The 23,762-nt window shown below is 40.1% G+C and overlaps 1 protein-coding gene across 3 annotated transcripts in view; it reads left to right on the top strand.

Annotated features, from left to right (window-relative positions):
* Positions 1-5,006: 5,006 nt before the first annotated feature.
* LOC140170009 (ATP-binding cassette subfamily G member 4-like) overlaps positions 5,007-23,762 on the top strand; it is a 109,887-nt gene continuing 91,131 nt past the window's right edge. For all 3 annotated transcript variants that reach the window (XM_072193320.1, XM_072193318.1, XM_072193319.1), the window contains exon 1: positions 5,007-5,064. The gene's annotated coding sequence lies outside the window, so the exon portion shown is untranslated. The remainder of the gene's footprint in view (positions 5,065-23,762) is intronic.

The following is a 23,762-nucleotide window of genomic DNA, read 5'->3' as shown; positions in this document are numbered from 1 at the left end:
TCTAGTGGTGCATGCAAAATATATAAACACTTACACAATAGATGCATAGTCATTAGTCAATAATACTATAATGTGTTGTTAGGAGAAGAAAAGGCTATTAGGTCACCGTATGTCAGGTTATAGGTCAATTGGTTCAGGTCAAATTTAAGCATCAATTTTGAATACACATGTGAGAGTTTGTGATATCATAATGAGGAATAATTTTGATATTCTGTCTTTAACTGGATATATATCGAGAAGTGCAAGGTGGATATACTAATATACCTTGGGATGTAAATGGTGAGTACAATTTTGAATGCCTAGTTGAGATGGATTTCACAAATAAATATAAAATAGTTACCAAAATCACAAACGTTAAGCTTACAGAAAACTACCCAATATGGTGGTATAGGAGATAAGAAATACAACTTTTTTCAACATTGCTGTAGTATGGTTGTGGTAACCTGTTACCTGTGGCTTAATTAAGTTTCAGTGAAATAATGTCGCAAGTTAAAAATACAAAATATAGCTCAACATTGAAAATAGAAGCATTTTAACCAGTTCCTTTTTGATAGTTGTGGAGCACCAAGTTCATGAAGTCATAAAAGAAATCAGGAACCACTTATTCCCATTTTACATATCAACTTTATTTCCCTAACGTGTTAGCAATACATATCCAAAATTTTAACGAAATCCGTTGATAGTAAGCTTTCCAAAATGAAGTGAATTTAAATCATCAGTGATGTACCTCCTTTTGGCTTCTATCTTCAAAAGCATGTAAGCTACGTTGATACCGATGCCACCAATAAAACGAGAAGATTTGCCCCTTCATTTTGCATACCACTTTGTCCAATTTTTTTTGTAATTTCTTCACAAAATGCAAAAAAATGCAAAAAAAAAATCAATGGGTGTAGTACCCCTTAAAGATAATGTGGCTAAAAAGATTTTTGAGTAAAGGTTATGCACCATGGAAAAATTTCCCAAATTATTTCTTTATCAAATGGGAGGTCTGGAGTTCCTGTTACAATAATGTTGATGCTTCTGTTTTTCCTGCCAATTTCCCCCAGTTTTACAAAGAAGTCATTTTATTAGCTGGCAAAGTTTTAAAGTTTTTAATAACAAAGAAACAATCAAATTGGAAGATGTATTGCACACTGATATTCCACTAAGTTATAATAAGTTGTTTTCAAAAGATGTAAACAAGTCTCTTGATAGAGCCCGAACAAGACTAAGGATGACAAAGATTAAAGATATATTAGATGGTAAAGGTTCATTTTATTCATACGAAAAGCTTTGTGAAAAAATTTGGACGATGTATTGATTTTGTAACATATCACAGTGTTATAAAGAGTTTACCAATTAAAGGAATGGAAATTAGAAATAAAGAAACTTTCTGAAACAGATATTGGAAAACTTAAAAGTACTGAAAAAACCTTTTCGTTAAAAGTCAAGAAGTTAACAACTCGTGATGTATCTAAACAATTTAATATGTCACAATCCACAAAACCAGTAAATCTAACTTATTATGATCGTTTGTTTGATCACCTGATGGGTAATCTAAATTGGGAATACATTTGGACATCATTAGAGAATGAATTTGGAGAAAACCTTCTGATAATTACAAACACTCGCTGAGCAGCAAGACCTTCCCTCTAAGCTTTTAATCCGATAAGCTGATTATCTATTTGTTTTCATGAATTGGAAGACATTCTTTGATATATTACTGAACTCAATCATCTGAAATTACTGGAGCGTGAGCCACCCAAGCTGGTGGCTCAGCATAGTATTTTTTAACAGAAGGTTTTCTCCAAATTCGTTTCCTACTGATTACCTTTTCAAATTAGAAGAAAGAATGAGATGTTTTCAATATAAAATCCTTCATCGAATTTTTCCAAATAAAAGTTATTTAAAGCTAGTTAATCTGAAAGAGAACGAAAAGTGTCATTTATGTCAAACTAAAGAAACAATTGATCACATGTTATTAATGTCATTTTGGCCTAGTTGCAGTCCTAGGGTAAGATTACAAACCTAAACTTTTGCCTTGCCTTGCTTTGTATTTCTGTTTGGGCTGGACAAAAAATTTTGGACCACTTTGCCCCGGTCTCCCCTAATTAACAAAGTTACGTACTGGCAAACTCAATTTTTTACAGACATGCTCAATATTATATTTCGACCATCACACTCATAGACAGTTAATATTTGTATCGTCCTATATCCGAGTAGAATGTCTCTTTGACCAATTTTATTCAAAATTTCAGAAGAAATTAAGAAAAAAGCCAGCTTGTTTTATGGGATTGTTTCTTCTCTGGGTAAAACGTTTTCGTACCTGGCTTCATAATTCTCCAAGGGTCACACAGACTAAATTCGCAATTTCTTTTCTTTTTAAAACAGTTTATTTTGCCTTATAATTAAATGTATATGAACAAGTAGGATTCACGATATATATATTTCACCCGGTGGGAATTCCCGATGACATTGCTAATGATGCAATGCTTTTTTAACCGTGATGTTCATTTAGCTTAGCTTCGCCAGCACGTTTCATTCAAAAACATACTGGATTTGTGGTATTTCTTTTTCACAATGAATTTTCCAATCTTTGTATAATGACTCGCTCGCTTGCTCCCTCGCTCGCTCGCTCGCTCGGTCGACTTCTGTCGGACTCCTACGATGGCTCTCCAGATGTGTCTGTCCTGCATGTAGCTCCGGATTTCGTTTGGTTCCTGTCCAGTGTCCTCACACAGAAAATAGGTCTTGCTCGGCCGCCCCACACTTCTTTTGCCGTGTATAATGACAGTGATAGATAACATTGAACTTTGTTTTCCTATAAAGGCATAAAAAGGTATTATTAGGCCTATATTTCTAACATTTAGAAATGAAATGAACAGTAGGCCTAAAGTATTATCCATTGCGGTTATTTCTGTGAGATTATTGGGATCATGAAAATATAAATCATTGGATTCTGAACCCTCTTTAGCCCTCTTATTGTGAATTGTTCAAGTTCTCGACGTCGTATATCCCAGAGAAGACGTAATTTCTAACCCTGACTGCTCTTTGTCATGACGAAGGGGAAACGAGTACACAGTACATTCATCTGAGGCTTTCAGCGATCATTTTAGTGGCAAATACTGTACACACAAATGTCTAAAATGAAAGTTAAAATTTAGTAGTAATAGTATAGTGCAATTCAGGTTCAGTTGTTCTTTTCAGTGAAAAATCCAAATTTTCCACATGATCAGTAGTCCATAAAGGTTTACACAGCAATCTGCTGTAACAATATTTTTTTAAACCACCAAAAATGACAAACAGTTATGTAAAGGCCGATTTGATCACACTATTAATATTATATCATATATCTATTGCATATAGTCCAAAAGCAAGATCACACAAGGGGCTGACAGGGTCCCTAGATAAAGAGTTCGTTCACCCCCCCCCCCCCCAATTACATACCAAGGTTTGACGTAGTTAGCATGGACCCTCTAGATCACTGAGTTCTCAAATTGTTTTCTATGTATACAGGTCAATGTTTGTAAAATCATAGGACCAAATTAAGGGGGTACTACACCCCTGTCTAGTTTTGTGCCTATTTTTTGCATTTTTCTCAAAAATTATAGCACATTGGTGACAAGTAGGATATTCGGATTCATTATCTCTTTCTACTGCATCAGCCATGTTAGTTTTTTCTCTATAATTTGATTGCATCGCTAATTTGTTCTTTCAGAAATATCTGCATATCATAGCCTCATCACGATCCGGACCTAGGCCTACATCTTTCTCTATTTTAGCCTTCAGTGCAATTGGCGTAGATTTCTTTTTGACATGGGGGTGTACATGGTGTATGGGGACTGAAGTTTTGGGAATCCAGCATGCACCGTTGGCGACAGAATAAGTTTGTGGTACAAATGCGCGCGAAGCGAGCCAAAAATTGTGCCATGTTGAAGCTAAACTGGTGAAATGTGGTGCAAAAGTGAAATAAATTCGCGCGAAGTGTGCACAAATTAGCACTTTTGGGGCTAAAATGGTCAAATATGTGACCATCCACTACGAAGTGGTAGTAAAGTCAGCTCTAGGTCATTGTCTTTTTACTGCAGATTTTGAAAGAATGCACTTTCAGCTTTAAAATGACACTGGCAACAAGCTTCATCGGACATCTGGAAGTGAAGTTGTGGTTCATCAAAGGTCCAATTCCTAATATATTTTACATAGAAATCCATTACTGTTTTTGATTGTATCTCAAAATGAAAAATGCCGACTTTACAACCAGTTTGTGGTGGATGGGCACATAATATGAGGTTATAGTAATTTGATCATAAAACCTCATACAGGCGTCAATAAATCCCCCAATATTTTGCCAGGGGGGATGGTCCATACACTCATCCCCCAATGTTGACGCCTGTAAGTGGGTTTTTGGCCAAATTAACCTCATATTTGGCCATTTTAGTCCCAAAAGTGCCAAATTTTATTTATTTCACATTTGAACGCGCGCATTTGTACCATAGAGTTATTTTGTCGCCCAAAGGTACTGGATTCACATAACTTCAAGAAATGTTTTCCAACCCCATCCCCCCAATGTCAAAAAGAAATCGACGCCACTGGATCATTCAAACATACTTCCAGCCTGCATCATTCTAATTGATACAATGTACCTAGTCTAGCCCCCTCATAAATTTATTTTGCTTCAACAACATACCTCCCCCCTCTAACTGTAATCAATGTGACCCAATATTATACATATTCATCACGTCATTCATAATAAAGTCGCGCCGAATTTATCGTAAAGTGATGAACTTTCCTAAATTAAATCAATCTTTCATTTATACTAAACTAAAATTTCGTAAGAATCAATGTAAATTAGTAGTCAGAATAGTATTACATTATTGATCGAAGGATTGCAAAGCTCATGGGTGATGTTTGAGATTTATTTGTGTACATTAGGGAAATCTTTCATTGTTTACGACTTGGAAATTCCCTTCAGCGCTCCAGCAGTGGCACCGTGTTATCAATGCACGCATGCACGTTGCGTGTTGATGGAGCATAGGCTAAGCTAGCATCTGCTTTGTTTATATCTGATTTGTTCGGAATTTGAAGGTGAGTACACTGATTTTGATTTTTCTCTACTTTTTTTAATATATTAAAATAATTGTAGTTATTCTTGTGTCGTTTGTAAGTCTAAAGTTCTCAGAGAAAAAGTAGCATGTTCGCATATTCGTCGGGCATCGACTTCGTACCTCATACTCCTCATTCATGAACCGGCATACACATGCATATGGCCACCTGCGCCGTGTTGTTTGTGTGCGTGGCACTGGTCCAGAAGAAACAGCTGATCATGGCAATAATATACCGGCATGCCGGCCGAAGTCATCCATACTCAATTTTGGCTTTGACACATAAAACTCATCTAAGATCATTATACAGGAGGTAAAATTTCCCGGGGCAAAATTTATGGTGTAGACAGCATATTATATGCTGAGGGGGGGGGGGGTGATTTTTGGTGAGCCGTTTGGAAATTTTACCCCCCCGGGCTCATAATTATTGCACAGCCCCTAAGTAGGTACCATACCATACCAATTGCAACTGTAGGCCTACCATACACATGTTTTCAAAAGTGGGGGACGACCAGACGAGTCGAGGGTCTTATTCCCCCAACTCCTCACAAAATTGGTAGCCCCATAACCCCCCCCCCCAATGGAAGCTACGGTACTGGATGTGCATTTCCCCAGATGACCCCTTTGTGCCAGCTAGCCATGCAACTGTTGGCATTGCCAACAACATGGGGCTTCTCCCAGTTGCAGCACCCTATAACAGCTGGCCCAGTCAGAACAATAAAGTTATCATTGGCTTAGGAAGATTTTCAACATTGGGGGCTAAAACTTTTTTTCCCTCTATTTTATCACAATTTTTTAACTAGGGGGGGGGGCTGGAAGGTATTCCATCCCACGCACTAAAATTATTGAGGGGGCTAAGCCCCCCCAGCCCCCGGTTCCTAAGCCTATGGTTATGATTTCATGTGTTTGTAAATTTCAATTGGGTAAATATCCATGGTTGCTTGAATTGTATAAAATTGGGCACATTTTCAGATTGTTACACCCCCCTTTTTTTCAATTACAAACAGAAAAAAGAACATCTGGTTCATCATTGGTTGTAGTTGTTGATGCTGTAAAAAAATGGGCAATGTGAGGATTTTATTCAAACAGTTGTGTGGTAATTTTGTTCAAATTTGGATAAAAATTTTCCAGTTACATATTTAGGTTTGTCCATCCATGCAGACTTCACATGTGAAAGAAGTCTGTTTTCTGCCTTATTTTAGGCCATTTCCATTTTATAGATCTTGCGAAAACTTTTCAGGTTTTTTCTCTTGCCTGGCTGGGGCCTGGTCCCTGGATAAAACCAATAATTTACCAATTGATGGTATTATGCAATATTATAGATTTATACCTAGTACTACAAGCATGTTGTATGTCCCAACACCATGCACCACCAATGTCCTAATATATTGCAGTCAATTGTATCCAGGTCATTGATTTTAGTCCAGTTTAAATCCATATCAATTATGGCCTGGTGTTAGTCTAAATCTCAAGACAACAGATATCTTAATGCCTTATATTTGTACTTGTTGCAACATCCAATGGACGAAATTTGAAATTTCTCCAAAGTTTGGGGCAAAATTCCGATAATTTGTATTAAATATGGCTGAAAATTTAGAATTTTGGTGTATTGATGGGCCCTTATTTCTTGAAAAATTAGTTATTCATGGGTTCACTTTCAAATAAGTCTCAGCAGTATACCCTAACCCAAACCAAACTTGAGTACCCATGAGGGCCAGTGGCGGTGCCGCGGACAAATCATCCTTAGCCCCCAGCATCCCGCCTATTTTTGCTGCTATCCTGCTCGGTGCTCGCACACGACATCGGTCCATGAGCGCCCTACATGCATTGCAACTTGTGGAGTCGCCCAATTACACATTTTGGAGAATGTGGGGAATTGCACCACTTTTGGATTCAACTATTTAAAAAAAAAACCAAGACTTCATTTCCAGGAAAGATAAGACAAATTTCCCACAAAAATAACAGTATTCCTACCATTTCCTATGTATTTCATTATTTGGGGACTTGAGAAACATTCCTCTCAAATGCCACTAATTTTAGTGGAAGGATGTTTCAAGCCCGGGTTTCAAGCAAGTTTAGTTTGGGTAGAGATGTGCCTCCAAGAATCTGAAACTCCAAACTTGAATTTTGAGCTCCATTGGGTTTTTTTCTTGAAAAACAATGGCATCTGATGCACCCTAGGGGGAAGCTTTCCCCCTGTGAAAAGTCTCCCCCAAACAAAACAATTGGAAGGTAATTTTATCCAGTAAATCCAATTGATTGCAATCTCATTGACTCCAGTGGCATAGCCAAGGGGGGGCTTCCCCTGTGATAAGTCACCCACTCCCTCCCGTGGGATGCTGCATGGCCGGCCTGATATTTAAGATGAATCTTGCCTCCCCCCTTTTTCCTGGCTACGCTACTGATTGACTCCCACCATAGCATGCATGCATAAACATCTCCATATGAGTGACCCAATCTTGTTTACATCTACGTCATTTAACTCCGGGCATATTGGAGACAGATAATTGTACCAATACATTGCATAATATGAGGGTGCACTAGGAATAAACTCTTGACATTGGATATACCTCTCTACGGGTTCTTTGAGTTTCCTGCTGTGATGATATTACTGTAATGCGTTTCTACCTGTGTCAGCTCTTGCCGGCCACATCAGTAAATATTTGAGGATTCCTGTGACCCAGTTTTATTGCGTGGTGTGAATGTATATTGGCTGCTCAGTGCCAGAAGTGGGTAAGTGCTATAGCTGCCATGTGTAGCTGAGTACAATATACTGTGTGTAAATTGCCAAATGTTCACAGGGTAGCTATTGTAGTAAATCCACTTCTGGCACTGAGCAGTCGATATCTTATGTTCACAGACAATCAGTAGCTGGCATTTACATAATTACAACAATGACCTTACTTCCTGTTTTATAAAATGAAGTACAAAAGATCTGTGAGTATTCAAATGTCAAAGAAACAGTTCATATGTGACACGATCTGGTCCAAGGGGCCAAAGGCGGCAAATTTGAAACTGAGATAAAGGCAAAAATATGGAGTAAAAAAACAATAAAATACATAAGAAAATACACATCACAAAACCTATAACTTTAGAACCAAGTATGCTAGACCTTTGGTGTTTCCAGTATCTGATAGCCTAATGTTACTACAAGGTAATAATTATAGTAGCTCAATTTTCAAAAATGCCTCCTTTGGCCCCCATGGAGCAGATCGTGTCACATATGGATTATCAGTCTGCATTTGGAGTTTATTTATTGAGGGCATGATCATTGTCCAGAACCTCAGTCATAAATCATTGACCATGTCTCATTCTATTTATGAACCCTTTTCACATATTCCGTAATGTTTGGTGATTGTATTTCATCAAATGATGTAAGATGTAATTTTCTTTAAAATCTGATTTCCATATTTTTTCTATATTGAAATTATGGGCATTAACAGTGTTTATGCTCCTCTCTCGACCAACCATGTGTAACATTAGATAATGTGTATGAACAGGAATTCAATAAAGAAAATCGGCACCTTATACATTTTACTGGTGTGCTGCACAAAGTATGCATTTTTCATGCAGCAGCTATTCTATTTCCTATGATCTGGCACTTGTATTGAAAGAATATGTGTGTGCATAAATGAAGAAGTATTAAACAAAGCTATTTCCTTTTCTATAGGCTAAAAAATGGAAAAAAAACACACCTTGTACCATGCATTTTGTGCTATCAGGGGTAGATAGCAACACACATTGTATTATACATAGTGTGCTATCAGGGGTAGATAGTAACACACACTGTACCATAGTGTGCTATCAGGGGTAGATAGTAACACACATTGTATTATACATAGTGTGCTATCAGGGGTAGATAGCAACACACACTGTACCATAGTGTGCTATCAGGGGTAGATAGTAACACACATTGTACCATGCATTTTGTGCTATCAGGGGTAGATAGCAACACACATTGTATTATACATAGTGTGCTATCAGGGGATAGCAACACACACTGTACCATAGTGTGCTATCAGGGGTAGATAGTAACACACATTGTACCATGCATTTTGTGCTATCAGGGGTAGATAACAACACATGTTGTACCATACAGTGTGCTATCAGGGGTAGATAGCAACACACATTGTACTATACAATGTGTGCTATCAGGGTAGATAGCAACACACATTGTATTATACATAGTGTGCTATCAGGGGTAGATAGCAACACACACTGTACCATAGTGTGCTATCAGGGGTAGATAGTAACACACATTGTACCATACAGTGTGCTATCAGGGGTAGATAGCAACACATGTTGTACCATACAGTGTGCTATCAGGGGTAGATAGCAACACACATTGTACTATACAATGTGCTATCAGGGGTAGATAGTAACACACATTGTACCATACAGTGTGCTATCAGGGGAAGATAGTAACACACATTGTACCATACAGTGTGCTATCAGGGGTAGATAGCAACACACATTGTACTATACAATGTGCTATCAGGGGTAGATAGCAACACACAGTCACACATTGTACCATACAGTGTGCTATCAGGGGTAGATAGTAACACACATTGTACCATACAGTGTGCTATCAGGGGAAGATAGCAACACATATGTTGTACCATACAGTGTGCTATCAGGGGTAGATAACAATACATGTTGTACCATGCATAGTGCTATCAGGGCCAGATAGCAACACACATTGTACTATACAATGTGTGCTATCAGGGGTAGATACATGTAGCAACACATCTGGTTTTTGGCTCATTCAGTGTTTTGGTTCAGTGGTTAGATTTGGGGCAGTATTTTTTCACCAATTTTGGGCCAGTATTTTTTCGCCAATTTTGGGCCATAAAGTTCACCTCTTACTCGCTCGCATCAGTTGCCATCTCACATTTTTGGTCAAAAAATTTAGTTTTTTCTTTAAGCCTTATAAAGAGGTAAGCTTGAATTACATTTGCCACAAAGAAAATTGGATTTCTATCTTTTGCCTGAATTTGCATGATTAAAAACAATTGTATTCTCTGTATTTTCATGTTATCAGAGACTCAATTGCATTTTCAGTGTTTTGCTTATGGTGATATTGTACATGTACAGAGACCTGATAACCTATATGCCAATTCCAATGCCCCTAGTGAGTCATTGTCCTGCTCAACCGAATATCAAAAAGATATTCAATCGCTTCTGGGACATCATCCATAATTATCCTTATGCAATTTGCCCTGTGTTATGATGGGTTGTGTGACCTACCCTGGCCTGGTAGTACTCTACATTATCAGTGATGCCAGGGCCATCCTTTAAAGTCTCTGTATTGGGCTGCTTGTTAACTACCTACAACAACTATATTAACCCTGACTTGCTTTTAAAAATTTGGGCTAGTTTGGTGATCATCGGGCCATTGCAGCCAGGGTTTTCTTTAACGCACAAAACACATGTATTTACGTGTTCAGGCACTTTTCTGACTCCTTCAAATCCCTAGTTCCAAAGTCCAATGCGTACAAAATCTTGAAAACGTACGCGTTCAGATATTGCAAGAATTGAATAGAGAAACACCTGATATTGTGTACTTATTCTCGGCTTTTAGCATTTAGGACCTATACTCCCGATATGTAGGACAATGAAAGGCTTTATGGACCGGCATTTCACAATTTTCAGCTTTTCAACTGTTCAAATTTAAATTTTACACAGTAATAGTGCCAAAATGGTCCTCCAAATCGCTTCAATTAGGTCTTCATTTTGCAACATTTTCCAAGTTCTAAGGGGAGAACATCACCCTGCGTAGTTGATAAACAAATGGCCACTTTCACTTCTGCTTTCGACATTTGCCAATTTATAACACAATTTATAGGCCTGGCCTACCATAATAGGGAAAACTTGCTGTCCACGAAAGACTCCATGGACTGCTCATTTCACAAATGTTTGGCTTTTTTAAACTAAAATTGTACACATTAATATTGCCAAAATGATCCACCAAATTGCTTCAATTAGGTCTTCATTTTGCAGAAGTTTCTTACTTCCCAGGGGCATCTTTAAATATTATTATTTTCTTCTAAAATTGCCCGCACCCCCTTCTGACTGCTCTAGATCCGCCACTGCTCCAAACAGTGGTGTAGATTTCTTTTTGACTCGGGGGGGGGGGTAGGGGTGTCTTGAAGTATAGTGAATCCAGCACCTTTTGGAGAAAGAATAAGTTTATGGTACAACAAATTTTGCCATTTTGAAGCTTAACTGTTGAAATTTGGTGCAAAAGTGGAATAAATTCGTGAGAAGCGCGCAAAAATGTGCACTTTTTGGGCTAAAATGGCCAAATATGAGGTTAATTTGGTCAGAAACCCACATACAGGCGTCAACATTGGGGGATGATTGTATGGACCACCCCCTGGCAAAATATTGGGGGAGATCCCCACCACCCCAATCCGGATCTACGCCTATGGCTCCAAAAACACACATATTGTTAAAAATGTCTTCAAAAATAATATTATAAAAATACCCCTTGGGCAATGCTTTTGACTCCTTCAGAGGAAAAATTCACAATTGAAAGGGTCAAAAAAAATTTGAAAATACCCCTTCAGCAAAATGCTTAAAGAAAACCCTGATTGCAGCCTTTGGTGTATGTACTTATCAGTGGCTGCCCCCCCACCCAAAAAAAAACCCCACCCAGCTCTGGCTTATCCCCCAATCTGAAGGGAAAACGCACTGAAAAATCTGTGTTCCTCCCCTCCCCCAAAAAAAAATCCCAATTTCAATAGGCAAATTTTTCTGATTTTTACACTCCTAGACCCTCCACTGGAAAAACATTCCAAAGTGCCGTCTCTGGTAATTATTTCATAATTTTGATAATTATTTAGTAAGAAAGGATTTTATAACTTATTAAAGTAGGCTCTACTGGTAATTTCATTTCCACCAACTTAGGGGATTTCATAAAATTTAATGAATATGTGGCACATTTTGAACATGGGGGCATTTATAGCACTGCTCATCATGTGTGTGCTAGTCAAATTGCTACAGCTTGACACAGAAAACGTTTAGCAACACTGACCATTATTATCATCCTCCCAAACCAAACATGAAAGGGAATTCAATTTCATTACAATAGTTTCAGGATATCATCAGCCGCCATAATAATCACCACACAATTTGCCATATTGTAAATGAAGACCTGAGCGCAAGAAGACCGTAAGTCCACTTAGCCCCTCAACATGTAAGTTACGTATAGGTTCTTAGGGTTTTATAATGTTTAATACATGTTCCAGGGTGAAAACATCATGAAAGGTTGTGAAAGATTTTGTTTTGGCCCCTGAACATGTATAAAACTTTACCAAACTATACAACTAAGTGTATACATGTTGCGGGGCCAAGTGGACTTACGGTCTTCATGCGCTCAGGTCTTCAAATTGTAGAGTGGCTGCAGTGTATGGCCGGGCCCCATGATACCCAGGGCAATTGATGTAGCTAACCCTCTCCCACCGCATACTATTAGGACTTGAAATCACCCAAATTTTACTAAAATCTTAAGAATATATGTTCAGAATGAAGTCATATTTTATGTCCATGTTTTGTATACAATCAACATGATGGTACAAACATGCTTGGTATTGGTTTCTCAGCTCTTGATATAAATGTTAGGATTTAGCAATAACTCTGCTATGGTGGTATGTAATATTGTTCCAATCCCTCTGTGCATTGCTCTTTTTATAGTCAACTGGAGCTTATCTAGATGATAGCAATTTTGACCTACATGTAGCTTATGTTTTTTGGTGAATGTTGCCTGCACACATTCTGTATCCTAACATATTTTTTATTTGATGAAATGCAAGTCAATTTTAATAATATAATACACAATAAATAGCTGAATTTTAAATTTATCCAAAATGATATACCTCAGGAAAATTATTCGTTGGACAGTATAAATCTGTATACTACAAGGTAGGCTTACATATTTAGGACTAAATCCTGCCCCCACCTGTCCACTCCAAAGAACTTGGCCCATTATTCTCCCACTTACATTTTTCACATCTGTCAAAGGGGACCTTGCCATTTAGTTTGTGCAGGGCTTTTCAGTTCCAGCAATTTACTTCACATCTACAATCAAGTGCAAATTTGCTGGGACACTTTCATAGTTCAATGACCCTTCCCGCACCCCTTATTCAATGTTGTATACCAAACGCCTAATTTTTTAAATGGCCTATATTTTTGCTCCAACATTGGTTGGTGGGGGAGGGAGGGGATTCGAAATAGGTTGGAAACTATACAAATAAAATATCATCATGTGAACTTCATATGACCGGTTTTATTGAACAGAGGGCGCGAAATATGAACAAGTGTCCCAGGGAAATTTGCACTTGATTGTAGAAAATACCATTTTTGTAATTATTCAGAGTTTATTCCCCTGATAAGAAATCTTAACTTTTTGAATTATTTCACCAAGAAGTATTCATCTGATGGTGTTTATTTTATTGTGTGATTTCCCCCATTGAAAGTGTCATCTTCGTGTCAGTGATATCATGCTGACCGACAGACTGAATTGCTCTCTTGCCCACCTGTTTTTGAATGACTTTGGATCAGCTACAGCAGACTGATTAATCTCCAGCACATACCAAGGGAACAGACACACATGATTGGTTACAAATGAAATGATTAGGTCAAGCAACTTTTGAGATGACAGGACCTTTCATGGAAACTGTGTTACATTGATACAAAGGCCTACCTACACGGTTACACACAAAATAGTCCACAAAATATTGGCATTGAAATGATTTGTTTTTATTATAGCGTGTAATTTGGACTACTGGGTTGCAGCTATTTGAAATCATTGAAATAGAAATGACATTATGGTGTACAGGAGGGTGGTCATAACATGTCAACGGACCGACTTCACCATGAATGATGGAGTGACACGCATTTGTGACATCGGTGCTGGAATTCTATGCTTTTTAGTTCAGTTCAAAATAGTAAAAGAGGACATATCTGACAGTAAAAGCTAACATCTTGTGGAAAAGAAATACAATTTTTTTTGGAAATGTTACAATATGGATATGATAATAAGTTTACATGTTGAGATAATGTTGATATTGCAAAGTTCAATTTCAAGCTGCATTCATTTCTTTTTGGGAATAGAATTCTGAAACAATATGCTGAACCAAAATTTACCATCACACTTGTGACTTACGATTATGAATGATCTTGACTTCAGAAAACACTGTATTTTTAATGTTTCTATCTATTAATTCCCCTTTTGACTTTCATTTCATAAATGTGTTTTAATTCCCTTGTCAAGAGTCCCACTGCCAACAAAGCATTATTACAATAGTATATAATGCTATGTTGGCAGATGCTTGTCTATATTGGAGGTGAACAAACTTTTGTGTAGAAGCGAGTTTGTATTCTGCCTGTGTCAGTATTTGAAGGATGTGAGATGCGTGCATTTGTCATATGAAATGAGGAAAACAATGACAAGAAAGTATAATTTTCAGTATTTTTTTTTACATAGGGTATACCTTTTACACTAAAAAATAATAAATTTCATACAAATAGGTTGTAATGAGTGATAAGTTGAATTAACATTAAAACAAATATGCAAAGTGATGAGAGTAGAGCAACAAATATTTATTTTGAGATATTTCTTAGGTATGGACAATCTTCAAATTTTTTAGTGTCACAGCTTCTTGACATTATATATTTCTAAGAAAACTTAAGAGTTGATATCAAATAGTACGACGTCCATTGAGTGACCTCGGCGATTTATTAGCTATGATGGCGCCCTTCACATTTTTAAATTTTTTAAATTTTACTGTCGCAAATTTTATAATGCACCAAGGCACAAACACAGTGAATTCCTTTCAAAATCGGAAGACCTGTTACAAAACTGCTTACCTATATTGTGAAATATCATTCCAATGCTTGTCTTAAATGTATTCAGGAGGAATTTCGAGATGATTATATCGGAAAAAATCGCCGTGTTTTGGCTGCAAGTCATGTCATGAAATCACTAAAATCTGGATGTTCGTGGCGTTAATAATTTTTTTTAAATATTTCCCGTATTTGCTCAAAATTTGAAGTAAATCCAGAGGTAGCCACTGTCATAATAAACACTATAATGAAGTTTCCAAGTACTCTCCAGGGATAAGACAGCCATAAATCATATCAACGTGCGAAGATTAAGCAGTGCAAAATTCGGAAACCCGTGCGCCAGACGGAGATTCGCGGAAGTTTGAGTTGCGGCTTAGCCTCTATGACCTTGGTCACGCATCCCCATCTTAAATGTTCCAATAAATTCAAATTCTCACTTACGTTCATAAAGAAATGATAGAATTAAATATTTTTACATGAAAATATTTATTTTTTTATTTTTACCTATCAAAATCATTGTTTATTTCACATTTTCGTAAATAACTTAAAACAGTCAAATCAGCGAGGTCGGCTACGTCACGGGGAATCCAGATTCGGGATTCCCAAACTATGTAAATAAACAAAACGTATCCCGAGCAGAAATGTTAGATTTGAAGTATTTATTTATTATGAAGAGACTTCTAAATTACAGTTTAGTGAATTTCCCGCGAATGCTGTTTTCAATATCCGCGCAAATTAAAATTCCTCGTTTTCACTATTAACTCAAATATGCCTATCAGATGACATTCACAGGTACGGATGCTGAACAGGCTTTGATGAGTAGCAGCATTTAGTAGAAGTGATAATAGGCCTATCATGCCAAAAGCCCCTTCATAACGAGTACCCACTATTTCTATGAAGGACAGATATGAACCCACTTGGGGAATAGCTGGGAGGGAAGCATATTGGACTCGGGGATGGTACTTGATGAACCCGGGCAAGTAATGATATAAAATTGGATCGATTGAGCCCATATCTATAGAGGCCGTCAGCCTTTCGCCATCTTGTGGGTACAAATGATACGCGCGTTCCTGCGTCTGATACTACGCGCAGGTCGCAGCTTGCCACGCAGTTGTTACCACGCATCAACGCGATGATTTTACTGTTCACGCATGGAGATCGAACGACCATCGCAGCGTGTACCCACAAGATGGCGGCATATGACGTCACGCTGACGGCCTCTATTGGTAGAGCTATGGTCGAGTACAATATTTTAAAAATCATAGCAAGACCAATAAATATTGGGCGTAAAGCATCTAATTTTATCATTATTATGTTTTGGCTCCGATATTTTCACACACTTGGATTCATCAAAACATAATGAGTCCGATCGGATCCTAAAATTTGGTGGCCTTTTTTTACAGGGATTTTGAATTTGGATGATCAACATGTCATTATACTTTTGCTGGATACAGACTCGCTGGACTCCGGTTGTACTATAGTTTTGGGACTCTGCACCGACTTGGACTGGATTGCAGATACAAAATACACAAATGGCCTGTGCTTGCTCGGATGAGATTGAGATGGACTCTGTGGCACAGTCTTATAGGGGCGTGGCATGCCCCTCCTCATTGGAATCAAAATTTGACAAATTCTATTTAAAAATAGTGCCCCCCCTCAATCATATCCAGCGAGTCCCAAGGCCTGGAATGAGCCCTCACCAAAAAAATTTGATGACTCACTTTTGGTTCATACATAGGTTAAAAAAGTCCCGTCTCAAAGCGCCCATGCAAATTTTGTTTTTTTCTTAGCACGTCCATTTCGGTTGAAATGACAAAATAATTTTTGTTTCCTTTTTTTATAGTTTTTTGCCGTTTTTCTTTGTGTAAAAGAACCTAAATTTTATGCTGTGTACTTTTAAGTAAAAAGAACACTAGCAAATGACATATTAATTAATTCAAATTTTTTTTTAATCTTTAAAAAAAATCTTAAAAACAACCGCATTATGTTTGGAACTGCCAATTGCTTTGAGACATAGCTTCTTTTTTTTTATAGTTTAGCCTCATCAGGACATTTGCTGGATCGGAATTACATCTCCTGCTCTTGGTCAATCACAACTACAGCTAACAAAACACACATTGGTTCAAATATTTTCTAATCACATTTTATTTTGTATCAAACAGAAATTTGTCACAAATTTCTTAACAACTATATGAGTTCTTCACAGCCATTTTATTTACCACAACATGGGTCAGTCACCTACATTAAACATTACACTTATCACTTAAAATTCACTCTATCATGACAGTTTATGTCATTTGAATTCAAGTAGCACATTTTCAAAAATACAAATGTATTTTGGGTTTTAGCATGTCTCCATTTGATGACTAATACCATTCCAATTCTTTGAGGTAATTGTATCATTCATATCAATGGTTCATGCTCTTGACCACCATATGCCAGGGACATGTTCTTATACATTTACATTTCACTTTGTATTAACAATACATTACAATTCTTTGCATTTGCATAATACACAAGCCATTCACCATTTTAATACCACCATGCACCACATTGTAAACAAACAGTCTGTACGACATAACAGCACAAATTCAAGTACCATTACTGAAGATGACGGTATCATAAATCGTCATATCATCTACAAGCCATTCACCATTTTTCATACCACCATGCACCATTATGCACCACATTGTATCAACAAAAGTTTGTCCTACAAAAAAAGCACAAATCCAAGTACCATATCTGAAGATAAGGGTTACACAAGTCATCATTATTTATGTAACAATACATTTCAATTCTTTAGATTGCATACACATGCCATTTAATACCACAATTATGCACCACATATAAAACAAACACTTTTTCTGAAATGAGTCTTCATTGTCATACCCTCCATGTACACCTATCCAATTCACATTTTTGGTAAATCCCATAAGCCTTTGCATGTAGACCTGAGATGTGGTCCTTTGACACCACGCCAATGTGTACATCATTTAGCTTAACATCGTTACTGTGCATTTGAAAGCCATGAAGTGCGCAGTAACAATGTGTACATCGGCATGACAACATCAGAGGTCTACCCACAAAGGCTTATGGTATTTCCCGAAAGGTGAATTGTGTCTTACCCCCTCCATTTCTATATTACCCTTCTCCATTTCTATCTTACAATCCATTTCCATTGATTACTGTCTTACCATCCCTCCCCATTCCTGTCGTACCATCCCTGTCGTACCATCCCTACCCATTCCTGTCACACCATCCCTCCCCATTCCTGTTGCAGCATCCCTCCCCATTCGTCGTACCATTCCTCACTATTTTCCTGTCTTACCATCCCTACCCATTGATCCCCCTCTAGTCTTACCATTCCTTCCCATTCCTGTTTTACCATCCCACCCCTCTCCATTTCTAAATTACTCCTTGCTCTCATTTAGATATTAGGGATTTGTAATTTGATGAAACCACAATTTGGTGTAAACATTGTATTGTATTCCAGCACTTCAAATTGATTTAAAAAAATTCTTATATGGAATGGATTTTGGATTCTGAAATTTAAAAAATGCATTTGCCTAAAGAAATTAGCTATATACATGTATAATAAGGTATTAAATTAATTTTGTTTAATGAATTTCTGAAATAAATCAAACCAAAAATTGAGAGCTTTCAAATCATATAACTTAATTTGGCACGTATGATTCTTTATGATTTGTTAGTGTAAATTATATATTAGTAATAACAAGACTAATGTGCAAGTGAAATTAATTCTAATAATATATAAAACAATAGATCTGAAAAGTTTTTATACAGTGGAAACTTGTTAACACACTCTTAACCAAAATGTCTGATAACAGTGATTTTAGAGTCTCAAGTTTATAAATAAACTCATGATGCCACAAACTTAATTCATTAGCCCCAGCAATTTCGTGTTAACAAGTTTCCTGTATTTTGCAACATAAATTACCGTACTGACGCGAGTATAGTCCCACCTTCGAGTAAAGTCCCACCCCCAAAGTTTCAAAAAATTCTGAGAAATATTTTCGGTTTTGGAGTGTACCTGGACCTGGAGCTAAATGTTAGGATCATTCATGGTTGATTAAAAAAAAATTTAGGCCTATATGTTTTGAATAAATTTGTACTCATGTCATACTCTATTATGAATTCAAAATGCATTGAATTTGTATACAAATTTATTCAAAACACATAGGCCTACAATTAAAAATTTTAAATTTTAAATTTTTTTTTTTTTAATCAACCATTAATGATCTTACCATTTAGGTTTAGGTCCAGGACACTCAAAACCGAAAAAAAAAAAAAAAAATCGAAATTGAGTATAGTCCCACCCCAATTTTGAAAAATGTTCACCCCAAAGCGGGGTGGGACTATACCAGTCAGTACGGTATATAATCTCATAAAGTACATTATACACAAAATAATAATAAATATTTGTAATTATCACTAAATAAATTTTGAAAGACAAACAATAAATTTAACAATTACTTTTTATTTGACATAGAATATTTGATGCAACATTGTATTTGTTATTTAATAAAATCCTATTCTATTGCAGCCAAAGGTTTAATTTATAATGAATGTTTGACTTGCTCGAGATCGTAAAATCAGTGCATGCTCTAGTGCGTGTAGTATTAACTCGCGTGAGATGAATTAGTCCCAAACAAAAATGTTTGGTAGACTCATAACCGGTGCGATCTTACCTTTCCGATGTTGATTAAGATACTTCTTGCATCGATCCCGAGATGCGGAAAAAACCAATAGTCATTTTGTCCCACATAAATGAATAAATAACAAAACCCCCGATCCCCGAGTGGACTCACCCATTCGGTGACGTCACACTACGATAATCACCCTTATCCGACTTGGGCAGCCCCTACTCGGCCAAACTTGTAGGGGCGGCCGGGTCCGGATAATCAACATCGGAAAGGTAAGATCGCACCGGTTATGAGTCTACCAAACATTTTTGTTTGGGACTAGACTCAGTACACCGGTCGATCTTACAGATTACGATGTTGATTAAGATACTTCTTGCATCAACATCTGAAAGATCGATCTAGCAAGTAACCGACGGATGGAGGTACAAGATTGGCCAGCATCTGATAAGGATCGGGAGAGTGGGTAGCATGGTAATCGCGAGGTCAAACTATTTCCCCCCCTCACGGCCGGGAAACAGAAAGACTACGTGAACAGACACAAACCCCTGAACTGAAAGTTCAGTGGTTAAGAATAGAAACACTGGTTCTTACCATGTTGGAATTCTGATTGTCCGCAAAACACCTGATACCCAACCACCATATTATCTCCGCAGAATGGCCCTGGAGAACTTATCGCCTGGTCGTTGGTTTACGTTTTGTAGTAAACCGTGGAAAAGGACGACGGGTACTTCCAAGACACAGCCTGACAAATCTCTTCTATGGGGACCCCCCTATGGTAGGCCCACGAAGATGAGATAGATCTGGTTGAGTGGGCCTTGGGGCGGCGTCTTTGCCGCCCGAGTCCACCAACACCTGGACCAGCCACCGTGCCAGAGTCTGTTTAGCGGCTGGACCGTGCGGTTCTGCGTGAGTGATAAATAAGCGGTCATGAGCCCCTCTTAAGGTTTGTGTTCGGCCAAGGTAGTGCTGTAGCGCCCTCACCGGGCACCACAACCTGTCTTCGGCTATTGACGAACCCTGCCCAATACTGGGGAGGAAGAGGGCGAGTGTCGGAATGTACTTCGCTCATTTTTGCAAGGAAATCCGGGCGAAGAAACAGCGTCGCCCGTTGTTAGTAATCACGGAGGCTGACTTGAGACTGCGTGCAACTCTGAGCAGCGGAGGCCCGAAGCCAACGCCAGACGCAGGGCCGCCTTAAGAGTGACGTATTTAAGGGTCGCTTTTGACAGGGGCTCAAAGGGGACCCTTAATATACTCCAAGACTGTGTTGAGGTCCCATGGAGGACCACCTTCCTTTCGGCGGGCGCCGTTGAACATACCGTCGAGAAGAAGACTTAGGGACCCATCTGAATTGATAGTCGACCCGTCTTGAATCCTCGATGAATCGAGAGAATGGCTGACTTATAGTTGGCTATCGTTGCCTGCTGAAGTCCTGACCTGAACTTTTCTGTCAGAAAATCTGCCACTAGAGGCACAGAGGCTCTAGTGGGAGATGTATTTCTCTCATCGCACCATGCGTAGTAGGGAGCCAAACGCTGACTATACGTGCGGAGGGTAGACTCTCGTCTACCCCGGCGATGAGAGAAGCAGCTTCTGATGAAAAGCCTCCCTCCGCCCAAGACGTTCCTGATAAGGGCCATGCAGCTAACTGCAGGTGCTCTAGTGGTAGACTTGGTACCTCTCCCGGGCATCCGGAGTAGATTTGGTAACTTTCGGGGAGTACTGCGGCTGTGCCGCTAGTAGATCCACCATCGGTCGAAACCACAGGTGTTTCGCCAGAACGGTGCTATCAGAATGACGTTGCAATCCTCCCTCCCGATCTTGGTCACCACCCTTGCGAGTAGCGAGATCGGGGAAAGCGTAACAGTCATTCCTCCCCAGTCTACGGACAGAGCGTCCACGGCGAATGCCTGTGGGTCTGCGACCCTCGAGCAGTACACCGGCAGCTGATGATTGCGATGAGATGCGAACAAATCTATCGAGGGTGGTACATCACCTCGAAGATCGTCTGGGCGACCTGCGGAGCAAGGGACCATTCTGTAGGTCCCGACACCTTTCCTCGTGACAGATCGTCCCGCGAGGATGTTGGTGACTCCGCTATGTGCATCGCTCTCAACGTAATCTGCCTGGCCTTGCACCACCCTATCAGGCGTAGTGCGTGCAGGCACAACCGTGGTGACCTTGTGCCCCCTTGTCTGTTGAGGTAGGCCACCACGGTTGTGTTGTCCGTTTGGACAACGATATGAGATCCCACGATCACCTTCTCGAAATGCTGGAGAGTTCTCTCCACTGCCCAAAGTTCGAGAAGGTTGATATGGAACTCCGTCTCCGTGGCCGACCATAGGCCGAGACTGAGTCCCGTGGATGTGGCCCCCCAGCCCAGTTTTGGCGCGTCGGTCGTCACTACGTGGCGCTTACCGCTGGTGCAGGAACCTGACACCTTGAGTCAAATTGGGCTGATGGGTCCACCACCAGAGTTCCTCTCGCGCGATCTCCGACATCGGAACCGCGAGGGATATTGGTGACGACTGGGCCTGTAAAAGGCTAGAAGGTGTAGTTGTATAGGCCTCATGTGAAAGCGGCAGTGCGGCACGAGGTCTACCATACTGGCCATAAGGCCCAAAACCTTCATCCATGCCACAGCGGTGCTCCCTCTGACTCGGCCAAGAGTCGGGCACACCTCGCCATGTTCGTCACCCTCTCGGGTGAGGCGCCCGCGATCCCCTCCTTGAGGTTGATCTGGGCCCCTAAGAATAGTGGTGTCTCGCGTCGGGACCAAATTGGATTTCTTGGCGTTGATCAGAAATCCCAGGTCCCGCACCGTCACGGACTACTAACTCCACGAGACACTGTGTCTCCAGTGGGGTGCGTCCGTAAATGAACCAATCGTCCAGGTAGCAACACATGTTGACTCCCCTGCGCTTCAGGTGCGCTGCCACCGCCCTGACCAGGAGTGTAAACACTCTGGGGAGGTGGACAAGCGAATGGCAGGCATCGAAACTGGTAAGTTTGACCCTGTACCTTGAAGCGTAGAAACCTCTGATCTTGAGGTGCGATCGGAACATGCAGATATGCGTCCGAGAGATCTAGCGATGCCGCCCACATACCCTTGATGGGGCAGGCTAGCACCGGCGAGAGTCTCCATTCTGAACCTCTTGGGCCTGATGAACTCGTTCAACGGCTTGAGGTTCAGAATGGGCCTCAATCGCCGGTCTTCTTTGGAGCCAGAAAAACGTGCTCCAAAAACCCTTGGTGAAAGGGGGTGACCGGGACAATCGCTTGCTTCGTGAGAAGCTGAGTGACCTCTGACAGTAGTGCCCGGCGCTGGGGGCCGTCTGGCGGCACGGCCGTGGGCCTCTGAATCGTGCCGGCGCACGAGGGGTGGCTGGTAAATTCCAGCCTGTAACCCCCACTGACCACTGACAATACCCAGGCGCCCGGTGAGATGGCATGCCATCTCTGGGCGTAATGCACAGCGGCCGCCCACAGGGGAATCCCTGTGGGAAGTCCAAACCTGCCGGCATGGACTGTCGACCGCCGTGCCCTCAGGACCGATCTGGTTTGCCACCCTTAGAAGAACGGCTCTTCTTGGGGGCTTGCCATCTGGTCCAGCACTACTCTTGCGCTTCCCAGTCTTTTTGGGAGGTGCTGGAGTAGCCTCGGGCTCGGTGTAGTCTGTGGTGCGCGTCCTGCTGAAGCCGGAGCAGGCGCTGAAGAACGCTTAGAAGACTTCTTCTTCTTGTGCTTCTTCTTCGCCTTACTGCCCTTACCCTTGGTCAGGGCAGCCTCCGACTTCTTCAGAGTGCTCTCATTGGTGGCCTTCTTTGCCCGGTCCTCAACCGTGGCGCAAAAGGCCTGTCAAAGAGTAGCCCCTGTCCCACCGAGTCTGACTTCTTCATTGCATCAGCAAAGTCGGAGCCGTAAGTTGACTGGAGGGACAGACAGGCATTCTCCGGCGGCGAGATGACATCCTATGGGCTAGGCCCATAGAACTCTCGTTGAGGTTAGCTGTTAGCACCGCTAACAGATTAACCTCATGGAAGAATTCGACGTTGCCCGTGGTGGTTCGCTACCTTCCTACCGAGGTGCTCGGCAAGCGTGGTAGCGGCGCTAGAGACTCTGATAAGCGGCGTGCTCGCTTATCGATGAGCTTTAGCTCCTCCTCCCACTG

The sequence above is a fragment of the Amphiura filiformis genome, chromosome 14 (genome assembly GCF_039555335.1).
Source record: "Amphiura filiformis chromosome 14, Afil_fr2py, whole genome shotgun sequence".
Classification (NCBI taxonomy): domain Eukaryota; kingdom Metazoa; phylum Echinodermata; class Ophiuroidea; order Amphilepidida; family Amphiuridae; genus Amphiura; species Amphiura filiformis.
The sequence above is the reverse complement of the archived record's forward strand: the minus strand, read 5'-3'. Positions and strand labels throughout refer to the sequence as shown.